At 32.4% G+C, this 15,105-nt stretch overlaps 1 protein-coding gene across 1 annotated transcript in view; it reads right to left on the bottom strand.

The window, feature by feature from the left end:
• The window catches only part of LOC125072389 (synaptotagmin-10-like), a 118,820-nt gene that overhangs the window by 46,021 nt on the left and 57,694 nt on the right, over positions 1-15,105 (bottom strand). The gene's annotated exons all lie outside the window — the stretch shown is intronic.

The raw sequence follows: 15,105 nt of genomic DNA, 5'->3' as shown, positions 1-15,105 counted from the left end.
TTTAAGTAATAAGCCAAACTTTTCTCATGTTAAACAATTTCAATGTTAAATAGTTCAAGTTAGATTAGTTTAAGTTATCACTTCTGTCGAGCGTCCCGATACGCACATGTATTTTTTTTTATTTGGTTTACAGGTTACTAATTTTTTCAAACAGTTTCAAACTTATAAAATACTGAAACAAAATGATATATTAATAAAAGGTAAACATCGTGTCTAATAAAGATTTTATTAAAATAAAAAAAAGGTACAAGAACGCTATACCTACGTTAAACTTAATTGTAATAAAAGTGCAAAATAATAATAATAATAATAAAAAAAAAACAAAATAAAAAGGAAATCAAATATATAGAAATTTACTCTTAAACTTTATATAACTTAAATTTTACTTAAAGCTAAAAGGACTGATTTCCAAAATTCAGCAAGAAAGCTTATTCAAATCAGTTACTCGTACGAGTACATAGAGCTTATTTTATAATTGACTTATTCTTGGAATTGGCGGATTAGCACCCATAACTTGCTGGAACCCTTAGTCTAAAACTATAAACAAGGCACAATCAATTTTTCTATTGAAAATTTTCAAATAAAAGTATCAGATCTAATTTGGTTACGATTTGTCGAATGTTAAAGATTGTGTAAGACTCCAAAGAAAGCGCTTTTGAACTCGCTCAACCCTAAGCATATGTGCAGACAAGTGTAGTCGCTAGACGACACTCCAATACTCGAAAGTACTAAAGCTTAGTATAAGAGTATTTTTGTGCTAGACGTATGTATGTAGTAAATACCTTTCCATTTCTCACTATCGTGCGGCATTAATCGTGCAATCTATAAAATTACTTAATAAAATCAATGGAAACAATTCGGATCCCAATCGATCTTCCTACTTCCCACGACGTTTATCAAAAAAGTGAATTAGATTACTTTGTTTCTTTTCGTTATTTATGCACTAAAATAGTTTCAGGACGATCATATATACTAATATTATAAAAACGATATTAACTCTGGTTGTCTGTTGCTGTTCACAGCAAAACCTGCATAACTCCTAGGAAGGATAGGCTATTTGTCACGACTAAGCCGGACAAATAACACCTAAAACGCGAGTAATGCCGCGGACGACAACTAGTCTATACTAATTTTATAAGTGCGAAACTAACTCTGTATGTCTGGTAGATTTTTGACTATCAATAAGCAAGTGTAACACTTCTAATGAAACTGATGAACTTCTTATTGAATAAAGATATTTGACTTTGACGTTTCACGGCCAAACCGCTAGCCGAATGATGATGAAATTTGATACGAAACGCTCTTGAACTCCAAGCAAGGACGTGCGGTACTTTTTTTATAAAGAACACCTGACAAGTAACCCCTTAAACGCTGTTTGTATTGTATTATATGTTTATATAATATGTTGTATATAGTTACTTAAACTTTTTACGATATACTCTACTTATACTGGAGGTTTTTTTAGTTATACAATACAAACATAACGCGCCCTCATTAATTAATTTAAGATTTCGTTACGAATGTTCCCAGTGTTTATTGAAATTGACCTTACTATAGTTTTCCGTAGACATCATTAACTTAACTGAATAATTAGTTAATTATGTCAACAGTCTCAACAAATCTGATTATCTTCCTACAAAAAATATTTGTTTACTTTGCTTTTAAAGTGTTTAAATCGTTTGTTAAAAAACTTTGATGAATAAAGCATATTACTCAGCACAAATTTATATATTACAAAGCGTGGAGTTATTTCTTGTTGACATTATAGGAATTAAATTGTATTTAACTGTTACAATTTTATATGTGAAATGTTGAAAAAGAGTAATTACCGATTAAGTTCTTTACCAGTTCCTCTCGGTAGAATCTACATTTGAATCAAAGTCATAGTCAAAAATCTTTATTCAATATAGAAGTGTTTACACTTGCTTATTGATTGTCAAAAATCTACCACCGGTTCGAAATTTAGCACCTCGGACCTGAGAAGAACCGGCGAAAGAAACTCAGCGGGAATGGTTAGTAACTTTAATATAATTCTAGAAAATAAAGAATCCAAAAGGCTTGTAAAAGCCTTGAACTTGAATAATATACTATGTTTACATACTTTTTGTAGCGTAGGTAGGCTGAAAATTTTAACCATTTCTTGCATCGCCAATGCGCCACCAACCTTGGGAACCAATATATACTCACCGTAAAACCGCAATACAAGAAAACTACTACTATTGCTGCTTGGCAGTAGAATATACAATGATTGGGTGATACCCAGATAGGTTTGCACAAAGCCCTACCAACAAGTAAAATTTTGTCTTATTAAAGTATAATTAGATTTTAATTTTTTTTTTAAACGAGTCTTAATTTTTAGCATGTAATATTTCGTGAAAACTATGTCCCCTTGGAATTCTATTTCTGGGGACTTTTTAATACCGAAACAAATATTAACAAAATACCATAAAATGCTTGCTTCATTAAATTTCTTCCGTTTCATCAAACTTTAACTGTTTATACATACATTAAGAACGGTAATTATTTAATCATATATAATTCATAATATAATTAATTTCACTTAAATGATAGTAAAGCTATGAGTACATTAGTTTTACTCAAATACTGGTATGAGTGTTGGGTGTATTTTTTATTGTTATTATTGTCAGTATTCGTTATAAAGTCAATGTAATTTTTGTAAATGTGCTTTTAAAATATATATTAATAATAACTCGCCTCCGCTGGTGACAGGAGGGCTGGTTCATTCTTTGCCCAGAAAATCAGAATTGCGATTTAACGGAGAATTGCTGCTAGCATTCGACAGATATTTTTAAATTTTTACTTGTGTATAATTCATGTCTTCATAATAATAATTCGAATGTGAAATAAATTTGTTGAAAATCACTTTTTTAAGCAACGTGCACATGAACAAAAAATAATAAAATATAACGAGAATACACGTCATTACTTTCAGTGAAATATGTCCATTTACGTCAATGTGTACCTCGCTTTAATTATCTTTGAGTTCGCAATCGTTAATCATTCGCTGTCGCTAGGCGAGGATAATTACTTTAATATAAAACAAGAGACTGAAAGTGTCGATATACATTATTAAATTAGAAGCCGAGTCATTTTATTTAAAAAAAAACTGTTGAATCTCAAAAGGCGAAATCGATTAAACCAAAGAATTTCTTAAGAAATGTCAGACAAAGGCAACCTTTACAAACATACAATACAATACAAAAACTCTTTATTGCACGAATGTAACTTCGGCCAATATTGACAAGGAAGTTGCGAGAAACGGCCTTATCTAAGACAGCGATCTCATATACGCCACCTTGAGAAGAAAACAAAAAGAATTGTAGGTGTGTTCATGCCATATGAAAAGGATATACATTTATATCTTTAACTAATTTAGTTTGGTCGTTCTATCTGTAAAGACTTACTATAAGTAAAATTAACCCTTTTGTTGAATTCTTGAGAGTTTTGACGAATTTAAACATTCAAAAGTCGGGTCTATTTCATTGATATGAAGGTCAAGGAATGAAAATACTAAATATATCTATACTAATAAAACTATTTCCAAAGGCTAACCGAAAAAAAATTAAATCAATATACATAAAATTTATACAATATAAAGCAGCGAGTTTAATATAAGGCTTGGATAAATAATATTTAGTATTTGATAAGTCGCTGCGTGATTATTATTTAACAATAACAGCTGACTAATTATCGCCTTCACTTATATTATCTATTACAGTTATATCTACTAATCACCATTTCGTAAAACTTGTAACGACTTTTACCTTAAAAGGGTCTTTCAACCATGGCCGTATAATCAATATATCTATATAACATATTTTAATTATAATAATTCCTCTTTTATTTACAATAGGTAAGGAGACTATCTGACCACCCGATGGTAAGCGGTCACCGCCAACAATTTTTATGACATATTGGCGCTGTAGGACATATTAACCATGAGAACTAAGATGTTATGTCCCTTGCACCCATTACATATATAGTAGTAGTAGTAATGAGTAGGTAATATCCACCCAGACAAAGTCCCACAAAGCCCAGCTCCAAGTAACCGAGGAATTATATACAAGGACGAATTTTGAGAGCATATTATGTAAGTATGCTCATGCCTCAAATACACACGCGTTTTTGAAGTGATAATTTCTTATGTGAGGGTTAAACGCTTCGTTACGTAACGCGTTACGGCGCCTGTCTATCTATCTTACTTTTCTCGTATAGGTATGTACGATGTAGGTATGTATGTAATCACAAAATTCTAATGTACTTATTCAAGAATTGTAACTAAGAATAAAATATATTTCTTGGTGGTAGAGCTTTGAGCAAGCCCGTCTGGGTAGGTACCATCCACTCATCATGTATTCTACTGCCAAGCAGCAATACTCAATATTTTTGTGTTCCGGTTTGAAGGGTGAGTGAGCCAGTGAAACTACATAAAATCTTATTTCCCGAGGTTGGCGGCGCATTAGCGATGTAAGGTATGAGTAATATTTCTTACAGCGACATTGTCTATGGGCGGTGGTGACCGCTTACCATCAGCTGGCCCATGTGCTCGTCCACCTACTTATTTTATATCAATTCATTATATTAGTATATTTAATTATTATATGATATGAATTTTATATGATAGACTATAACGAAAATAAAAATATTTAATAATATTTAACCTAACCTTACATTATCATATCAATAAACCTATAATTTAGAGTAGTTTAAGTTATCACTTCTGTCGCGCGTCCCGAGTCGCACACGTACTTTTTTATATACTTAATACAATTTTACAATTACTAACTGAGACACAAACCATAACCTAAATCCATTGGTTATAGTTTAACAGGCAGAAATTTTGCAAAGGAATTCCATGGCAGTTAGATGAGCTCTAAGAAAGGTTTTTTTGTAATTCACCTTGTAAGTTAAATTGGGGGGTGAATGTTTGTTTGGAAAATGATCATGTCTGATGTTAGAAATATGGAAATCGCTATTAAGGCTTAAGTGAATGAGTTAAACACAGAAAAATCACCACCGAGTGGGTGAAATGGTGAATAAAATCTTAGCAAAAATAATGGCACCTTTTATCTGAATCAGTCGATATTATTAAAATTATGTTTTTCTTTAAAAACCGCTCATTTCAAATTGCTGCATTGTTTCCGATATAATATCCCATAGGGACCATGGCTAGTAAAATATAAAAAAATCAAATATTGTTTTCGTTCGTATTGTTTGAAACGTGCTCGAAATGGGATACAGCGGCTTGTTTAAAAGCACGCACGAGCTTCTGTTTGTTGATTATTTATAACATGAAGCGTCTGTATTGATATATAGCATGCGCGTTTCAACAACACAGGAATAAATTAAACAGCAGTGTGATTCTGAGATGGGAGGAAGACCTGGGGTCTCTATGAACAGGCCTGGTGCAAGTAGAGGTGTTAATACGGAGTTATAGCACAAACACATTATAATGCTTACCCAGGTGCTTTCCGGTCATGGTTACTTCGACGACTTACTGCCACGAGTATATCGCATTATGGGAAACTCTATATCCATATATATTTATGTAATTTCGCACAAGAAAGACACGAAGCGAAAAAGTGCCTCCGCTGACTCACTCCACCATATACATATTATCTGCCTGCTGTAAGCTTATGGTGATTCTATAGAAACCCCTCTAGTCTAGTCCGTGCTCCACCCGAAGATGGTGTGATTTATTGTAAACACAAATTAAGTACATTATATTACTCTCTTTATAGTTTATTTCCAATGTCCATAAAAAATATCAAGTTCCACAATTTTGGACACTACTGAACTAAGTCACGGTTGATAAATACGGTTGATAAATGATTGTGTTTACAAAGCCCTTTTCTGCTGTTGAGGGAATAAATCCGACTTTAATGCAACACTCTCCTTACTTCGAACTAGAGGATAAACATGTCTTAGTATTCTTTCCGCAAAATGCATCTTTCCTAGAATATTTTTCTTCGCCGCAAATAAAAGTCATAAGTACAAGAAAGCAGCTCAATACACTATGGAGAGTACAAACGAAGATAATAAAAATACACTTCAAATATCGACAAAGTCACTTTTATATTCACTTGCCACTTGCATATGTATATACAGGTAGGTAGACGGACTGGCAAATAAGCCACCGGATGGTAAGTGGTCGCCACTGTTGTACAACATTAATCACCTAATATCACCAATGTACCTTAGGAATTTATATGTTATGTCCCTTGTACCTGTAGTGATATCTTCGAAAAATGGGTTTATAACATTGACGGCTCTATCTCGCAGCAAGCGCTCATTGGTCAAATCAAATAGCGCGCGCTTCCCTAGCTTTTTGTTACAAACTTCCGTCCTTTTTTACGAAATAGTTCCCATAAATCAAATGAAAGCGAGCGATAAATATGTAACACACAAAAATTATATAAGATCATATTAGTAGCTCACAAAGCCTTACAGTTTCAGAAGAAATAGACATCTGTTACAAAGCCTTATAAATTATTAATTATCTCTAAAAAGGTTCGGAATTCCGAAACTCGTCCCAGGGCTGCGTCAGATTATAGGATAATATTAATTTTTCAACATTAGACGAATAATTACCCAAAACGAGCCGAGATTTATTTTATTAAAGAGAACATTAGGCGCAAAGGAAAAACATATTCAAGGAGGTTATTATGCAGCGCCTAACATACACAAAGCCCTACCAACACTGTTGACATTTAATACTCTATAAAGATACGAATATATTAATGTCTGAGCTTTAGAATTACGTTTAATAAAGGAATTTGTGGCCGCAGTTTGTATTTATTATGGACATGGAAATGCAGTACACAATCCTAAACAAATATTCATAAAAGTACCTTCATCATCACTTGCCTATTAATTAACTTTTAGGGCTCAAATTTAAATATAAAACTCGAAGGAAAGTCTCATTGCGAATCAGCAACCTCTCACTGACAATCTTCGGCCAGAGGAGTGTGTGTAAGTGTGTAAGTGTTACACTATAAGTGGCACAAAGAATAAAATAATTTACAGTTTAACATATATTGTTGTTGAAGCTTCTATCAGGAGCAGGAAAATGTATGTACCAAATCCCAATAGTGCGGGAATTAGAGTAAACGGACGGGTAGACAGTTGGACATGACGTAACTTATAGAATACGTCCACTAGAGACAGACATTTGGTAACTAAAATAGGAAATATAGAAATACTCACAGGTGTGGAAATAATCTGAATACATAACTTTCGTTAAAATTGGTATTTTAAGTTAAGTACATTAGGTAAGTTTTTAATCTCATATATTAAAAGACATGGAATTATATTTAACTTAAGCCAAAAAAGAACCCTGGCAAGAATCATGAGTTACACGGACATTAAATTAATCTTAAATACTTGATGTTTTATAGGGTTTTGTGCAACTCCGTAAGTATCCGTCGTTACCGTACTCGTATAGTCAACCGCCAAGCTGTGATACTTAGTACTGGTGCGTACCCAGTTTTAACGGTGAGTGAGCCAGTACAACAGGCACTAGGGATATAAAATCTTAACTCCCATTTTCGGTGGCACATTATCGATGTCAGGAATTTATTTATTTATCGAATAAGTTACATCATCAACTTATCACTAAGCAATTAAAATTGACATCTAATGTGGGAACTATTCAAAGTGATACGTCTTTAAAGGTGTAAACAAAATTGACCTTCAAAATATATAAACCAAACTAATTTATATAAAATACAAAATCAAATTTTAATAACGTAATAAGTTAATAAAGAAATTTAAAACGAGAAAAACAAAACTTAAATATATTACTTATAAGGTATGAGATCGAACTGTTAAATCTTTGGAATGTTTAACAAAAATTACTTTAAAAGGTCAAGTGGCCAATTTTTCAGTCTATCTAACAAAGTTCTAAAAATACATGAAACCCACATATAGAGTGTATATATGTTTACCTAAATGTTGCATAATTGAATAATGAATTCAATATGCATCTTTTATAAGACCTATTTATAATATTGCATTATTTTAAATATGCAAAGTGAGTTATTTTTATTCTCAAATGTAGCTGTTCTGCACGCAAAATTACCATTATATTCCATTGAAAACATCTAAGTTTTTACATTCAGAGACAATAAAACTTATTGCGAAGTGAATGCTACCAATTTAGATGGACTTGCATAAGATACTACGCTCTTTATAGTAAATAAATATACTATCAGATATTTATAAGGAAAATTTATATTTATTTTTATTTATACTTTTATCAATTGTACTATGATATTATTTTTTCCAATAACTAAACTATGCACGTTATTTGCGTGTGGCTTGTTTCTACAGAAATCCTTGGTAGTTTGTGTTTTAACAGCTGGCAACAATTTATCGACGCCGTTTTCTTTTCTGAAGGACTTCTGAAGAACTTACAGTCGAGTACTTTAATTTTTATGACTAAGTCTGCGTAAACAATTTTAATGTCCTAAAAGCACCTTTAACGATTTAATTAAAAACATCGAAATCTCGATTTTTTTTATAATGTTTTACAACACATCTTATAGTATTAAAATAGGCTGTGTGTTCTGGTAAATTTTGATCATAATCATCTAAAGACCTCACCTTATTGCCTGCTCTGGTGACAGGAGGGATGGTTCGTTTTTAGCCCAGAGGATCAGAATTGCGATTCAACGGGGAAATACTGCTAGCATTCTTGCCACCATTCCACGCGGTCAAGATTTATACAGTAACTATTTTTAATTCAATTTTGTATATGTTTAAGCACTTAATGTTATTAATTCTTATGTTAATAAATGTATTCTGAGAAATGAGAAATGAGAAATGAGAAATGTTTATTCTGCGAATATATATAGTAAAGGTTAAACCTAGATTAAAATCGGTCAGTTAACTAGTATCAAAAGAACAAACAGATAGACGAGAATATTAATTTGGTCATGTAAAAACATTGTTTTATTCAGAAATAAAATATTCACTTTGCACATAAAGCTAGATGTCGCTGGCGGCTTCGCTCGCGTTTTATGGGTGGTCCGGTATTAGGTACAAAAGTATGCCTATATATATGCCTTCCTTTGGGGTTTAAGCTTGCTCCATACAATATTCATTCATTCACATAACAACAAACACCATAGAAAACTTTAATTTATTTTCTAACAGTAATAATAAATGTGCAAGAAAATTAGATTATTATAAAATTTTAACAAATTGAACTAATGATATAGTTTGTCTAATCAGAACTTCGGAATTGATGTCGCATTGAAAATATTTATTGTATTTATTTATCATTGCTTTTTCTGACATTTTCTATCCCTTAAGCAGATGAATTTTGAATTTCGAATTTCGAAAAAAATTTCGAAAATCGGCATTTTTATTTTGTATTATGACAGATTATATACGCTTTTTTATTTTAGAAACTGTCTATACATGATATTTATATCTTTTGGCGGCATGCGATGCGCAAAAAGAAATCTCTCTGTAAAATGTAAGTCAATTATTATAAATCATAATTATTTTAGACTTTTATATGGATACTTCCTCGTATAATATGCAAACTTCTTGCTCAGACAAAAATCACATGGAACTCGTTTGATCAATCATTTGATTATCGTTACTCTCCATAAATTATCAACTTTTATGATTAACCATACCATTATTCCTTCTTCTTCTTGTGTGTGGTGGAATAAAATAACAACACAACAAACACAATATGCTTATGCGAACAGTAGATATGATGGGCGTTAAACAAACTAAGCGACTAAAATTTTTGGACCGAATCATTCAATCGAAAAATATAAATATATTCCAGTCACACCTAATTTAAGCATATTAATAATATTAATAATACATAAGATATATAATATAATATAACACGTTTTGCACGCTTTTTTGTGGCCAAGGCAATTGCCATACATAAGCGGTCCTTTGAAAATTGCCCATAAAAATACATCCTTATAAAAATAACTTTCGGTAAATCGCTTCCTTACACAGATGTTTTATTCAGACCCAACCGCATCATAAATCAGGGCAAGCAAAAAAAAAGCGTTAAATTAACATTATCCTTTGAAAATTATTCACATTTACAACTAAAACGGCGGGACTTATAAATGTAATCGTAAATAACAAGTCCCTGTGAAATACTTGAATTAGTAAAACTTAACCAATTATAAAGCTGATTGCACACTGTGTTAATAACCGCTGCGATTGTAAATTAAAGTATAAAAATGTGTTTATTAAACACAATGTTATAATACAGCAATATATACCCGAGGCTTTGCGGTTAGAACACGCGAACCTTATCCGATGCTTGTCATCACAAGCATAGGTAAGCACCAATCAGTTCCCTTGTGCTTAATTTGATATTCTTGTCATATTATTTTGTGTATAGTCGTTAGTTTGCAAATAATTTTTCATGTTTAATATAAAAATGTATAATATTACTATTTTCGATATTTTTTTCGTTGTGTACTTTAAGACTAACGAGTCAATTACAATTTTCAAGCAAAGGTTGAAAGATGTTATGTTCTTGTTATCCTATTTTATATAATAAAATATTAGAAAACATTTATTATGTATAATTTTTGTTATTCTAATATATGTGACGTACATTATATTGATTTATTAAGTAAATAGTAATTCGTCTAACGTCTTATCGTCCGTATACTCAGATTTTCGTAACGGCTTTCGTTTCATTTCTGTGGTATGCTGGAAGACATCGCTTCGAATTCTCTATAATAAATTCTCAAAGATCAGTCACCTCGAGCTAAGCTAGTTGAAGTCAAGCTAAACTAATTTGACAAATCATTTAGATCAAACTCATTAGAGATTACCTTGAACAATATCAGTCCAACGCTTAATTATCTTTTGAAATATAAATAATAATAATATTAATATTTTTTATCAACAATATTTACAAATACATAGATAATTTGATTGATACCACTTACACATTTAATAATTATGAGCCGAGATGGCCCAGTGGCTAGAACGCGTGCATCTTAACCGATGATTTCGGGTTCAAACCCAGGCAGGCACCACTGAAATTTCATGTGCTTAATTTGTGTTTATAATTCATCTCGTGCTCGGCGGTGAAGGAAAACATCGTGAGGAAACCTGCATGTGTCTAATTTCAACGAAATTCTGCCACATGTGTATTCCGCCAACCCGCATTGGAGCAGCGTGGTGGAATATGCTCCAAACCTTCTCCTCAAAGGGAGAAGAGGTCTTTATCCCAGCAGTGGGACATTTACGGGCTGCTAATATAAAAAATGTAAAAAAACACATTTAAACTATTTTAAAATAATCGTCATTATAAACGCACAGTGTGTATATGACCTTACGTTGTCGTTTATAGAACATTGAACTAAAACTTGTACAGTTCAGACAACACGAGGTACAGTTAGTTTTGATACTTTGACTAAACTAATATTTGTCTCGAAATTAGAGCAGCTGGTGTAAAGGACAAGAACAAAACGACAGAAAGCTAAATGCTTAATTTCTTAACCAGGTGTACCGTGACGTGGTGAGGGCGATAGTAAAAACCGCGGCTGCTTTATCACTGGGCAAGTGGGCAACGATACAGAAACATTCAATACATATCTAATTACTAACCTTATATTTTAATTAATTATTACTGTTGTTGTATATGATTTACCTCCTGAGGAGAGGTTCCTCTCGGTAGAATCTACCGAACTGGTGTTAGCTTCGATTAATATAGTTTTGAAAAATGACATATCATGTCGGTTGTTTGGGTGCCCCCTTAAATATTTATTTTATTCTGTTTTTGTTGAAAATTGTGAAAACTGAAATACATGATCTGTGAAACAGTCTAACAGTTCATGAGATACAGCCTGGTATCAGGCGGACAGACAGACGAACATCTGGAGGGTCCCGTTTTATCCTAGGGTACGAAACCCTAATAAAATGTTACCAAGAGTTTTAAAGGGTAAAATTATTTTATAATCCAAAATATCGTTAGACTTTTCTTGACGACCCAAGTAACCCATTTACATTCTTTTATTTATTTCAGATGAAGTTAAAAGTTAAGTTAAAGATTTCCCAGGAATATAACGAGATATTGTTTCGGTGATAATTATGCTTCGTAATTTAAACCAACCAAGATTATGCAACGGTACACGTTTGGACTGACGGCTCTCAGGAATTATTATCGAAGCAAACATTTGAACGGACTGTTTTAGGGAGAAATCGTTCTGTTGCCTCGTATCCCAATAATACCCGTTTGCTATGAGACAAATTGTACCACTGAAATCTGTTCTATTCCTCGAGCGATTAAACTCATATTTTTATGCAGTTTGTTGATTTTTAGGTGATTATCTACTGGTGACCTAAGTTTAACTTCTGTAACTCTAAGCGAGGAAACATCATCATCATCCTCTTGCCCTTATCCCAATTTTACTTGGGGTCAGCGCAGCCTATGTCCATCCAAATCCATGCTCAAGACCTTCCTTACAACATGGTCCTCATTCCTCCGCTTAACATGCCCATACCATGACAGCCAGTTTCCACATAGCTTCTCGGTTACTGGTGCCATTTCAAACTTCCTCTTATATACTCATTCCTTACTCTATCCATTCGCGTAACACCACACATTCCTCTCAGCATTCTCATCTCCGCCACATGCAATTGTCTTTCAGTCATACCTTTTGTAGCCCAACACTCTGATCCATATAGAACAGCAGGTATGACCATGGTCTTATAGATCTTCCCCTAAACTTTCCTAAGCAATATTTAATAAAATCGGCAATAAGTAAAAACAAAATAATACTTTTATAGGGAAAGCATCGTAATCGCCTTTTCCCCGTAAGGTCTATAAAATTGGTTTCCAACACGTCACATATTAAAAATTCATTTTAAACATAAATTTATGCTTTCTGCGATGGTGTTAAGGTTGATGTTCCCTTACTAGATTTCACAATAATCTTCTGAGTATAATTTTAGGTATTATCACATCTGGGATAAAGCTATCATTCATCGTCACAGCGCTTTAGGTATATTATATTTGATGTATCATACACATCTATCTACTTTCCTTCTAAAATTAATCATATTCTACAAGTAAATGGTTTTATACATTCAAATTGAATCCAATACTACATACACGTAGGTAACAGGTAGTAGAATTTACGAGCATAATTAATTATCTATAAACATTCATATCTTACGGATGCTATAGGTATTATTTCTGGCACACGCAAATGTATATATTTTTTATATATAAACCACTGAATCGAATTGTCAAACTTGAACTCTAAGGAAGAACGAAAGGTATATTTTATGCCTAGCACCTGACAACAAACGCGAGCGAAGTCGAGGTTGACAACTAGTAATATAATATATAAATGGTGAAAAATGTTTAAGCCAAATTTTCAGCCAGCAATAAGTTCACTAACTGGTAAACACTATAAATTCCCTACACCGTCTCATACCATGATCGTGCTATGAACGTGTCGAGTGTGGAAACACGCATGACATGGAATACTGTGCTCACTAGAACGTTTAAATAATATATCACAGCCGTACATAACGGTTTTAGTAACCGTAGTAAGCGCGTATCATGCACCATATCGGTATGATTTTCATCTTCTCAATTGTAAAGACATTTTTATTTTGAAGCATTGGTTGTGCCAGGCACGGATCGTATCGACACTGACAAAATATTCCGACAATTGTTGTCACTCCGTGCGTATCACGCGACGCTGTTGGTCGGTGACGGAACTATTGAGGGCATAGACTCGTACTTCGTAGAATATTTCTTTGTCAGACACATTCCTAGCAACATAAGGTTCTGATACGGTATAGAGAGCGGAGTCCATTAGCGATTAAGTGGCTGATAAATTAATGACGTATACCATTACTGAATTCACAAAAAACTTAAAATTAAACGAGGACAAGAGGATTAATTAACTAGACAAAGGGAAACATGATCCTTATTGACTATTCTAAATAATTCAATTATGAAACGGGTAACCACTGATCACAATGAATCTAAACGAACAAAACCAACAATGCAGCTACTCGAATAAACAAGGATCACGGTCAAATGAAAACCTTTAGTTAATTAACGTTGAACGACAGTGTTTATCTGTTGATTGGATAGCTAGTCGTTAGCAATTTAAGGATTTATCAAACATGCGTTGCTAAAATCACTTACTTTTATTTTGATATGGTTCAGTCGAAATTAAATTGGTTCTGTAGTTTATACTAAATATAATATTGAACAAGTAAACCTTATGCTCTCTTAGCCTATCCGAGAATTAAAATTAAAGGTTTTTTAAATACAAAGTAAATCTGATTTATAGGTAGTAGCTATGATAATAACAACACACTCAGTTACAGATACATGACCAAACCGAGTAAAGAAGGAAAAACTATAACTTATCCTTGAATATTTTATTAAAAAGGACACTAATACTTTTATTTATTAGGGTAGTGTTTGAATTTATATAACAAAAATGAATTAAATAATTAATATTTGACACTAAATATCGGTTATAATGAACGAGATTATTTAAACAACCTAGAGGTCATAAACACTATTGAAAATTTAGGGAAAACATGAGTTTCCTCGTTTCGAATTTACTTTACTTTATAATTTATTATAGACCAAAAAGAGAAAATAAATAAATAACACAATACAGTTTAAATAAAAGAGGCGTACAATTTTTGCGACTTTATGCGATGTAAGGTCTAAGGTCTTTATTATATAGCGTTCTCTTACAAGCAACCAACGGAGTAGGTTAGGATAGCTCATAGAATATGGGATGGGTGGTGCTGTAATAATAAATAAAATAACATGAATCTATAACTAAAACTACTGTATAAATACAAATATATAATACACATATTATATATCAATAAATAATTTTGTTTCTATTCTAATTACAAAAACTGTTTTTATTGATACCAGTCATCAATGAACACGAAAACTGATAATTTCAATTCAAAATTTTGGGGTGGTTTTAAAATTCATCACATTAAGACTTAATTATTATTTATCGTGCACTTAACATAACATATTCTCCCGCCAAACAATAATACTCAGTATTATTGTGTTTTGTTTTGAAGGGC

The sequence above is a fragment of the Vanessa atalanta genome, chromosome 21 (assembly GCF_905147765.1).
Source record: "Vanessa atalanta chromosome 21, ilVanAtal1.2, whole genome shotgun sequence".
NCBI classification, from domain to species: domain Eukaryota; kingdom Metazoa; phylum Arthropoda; class Insecta; order Lepidoptera; family Nymphalidae; genus Vanessa; species Vanessa atalanta.
Note: the sequence above shows the minus strand (reverse complement) of the source record. Positions and strands in the feature narration are given on the sequence as shown.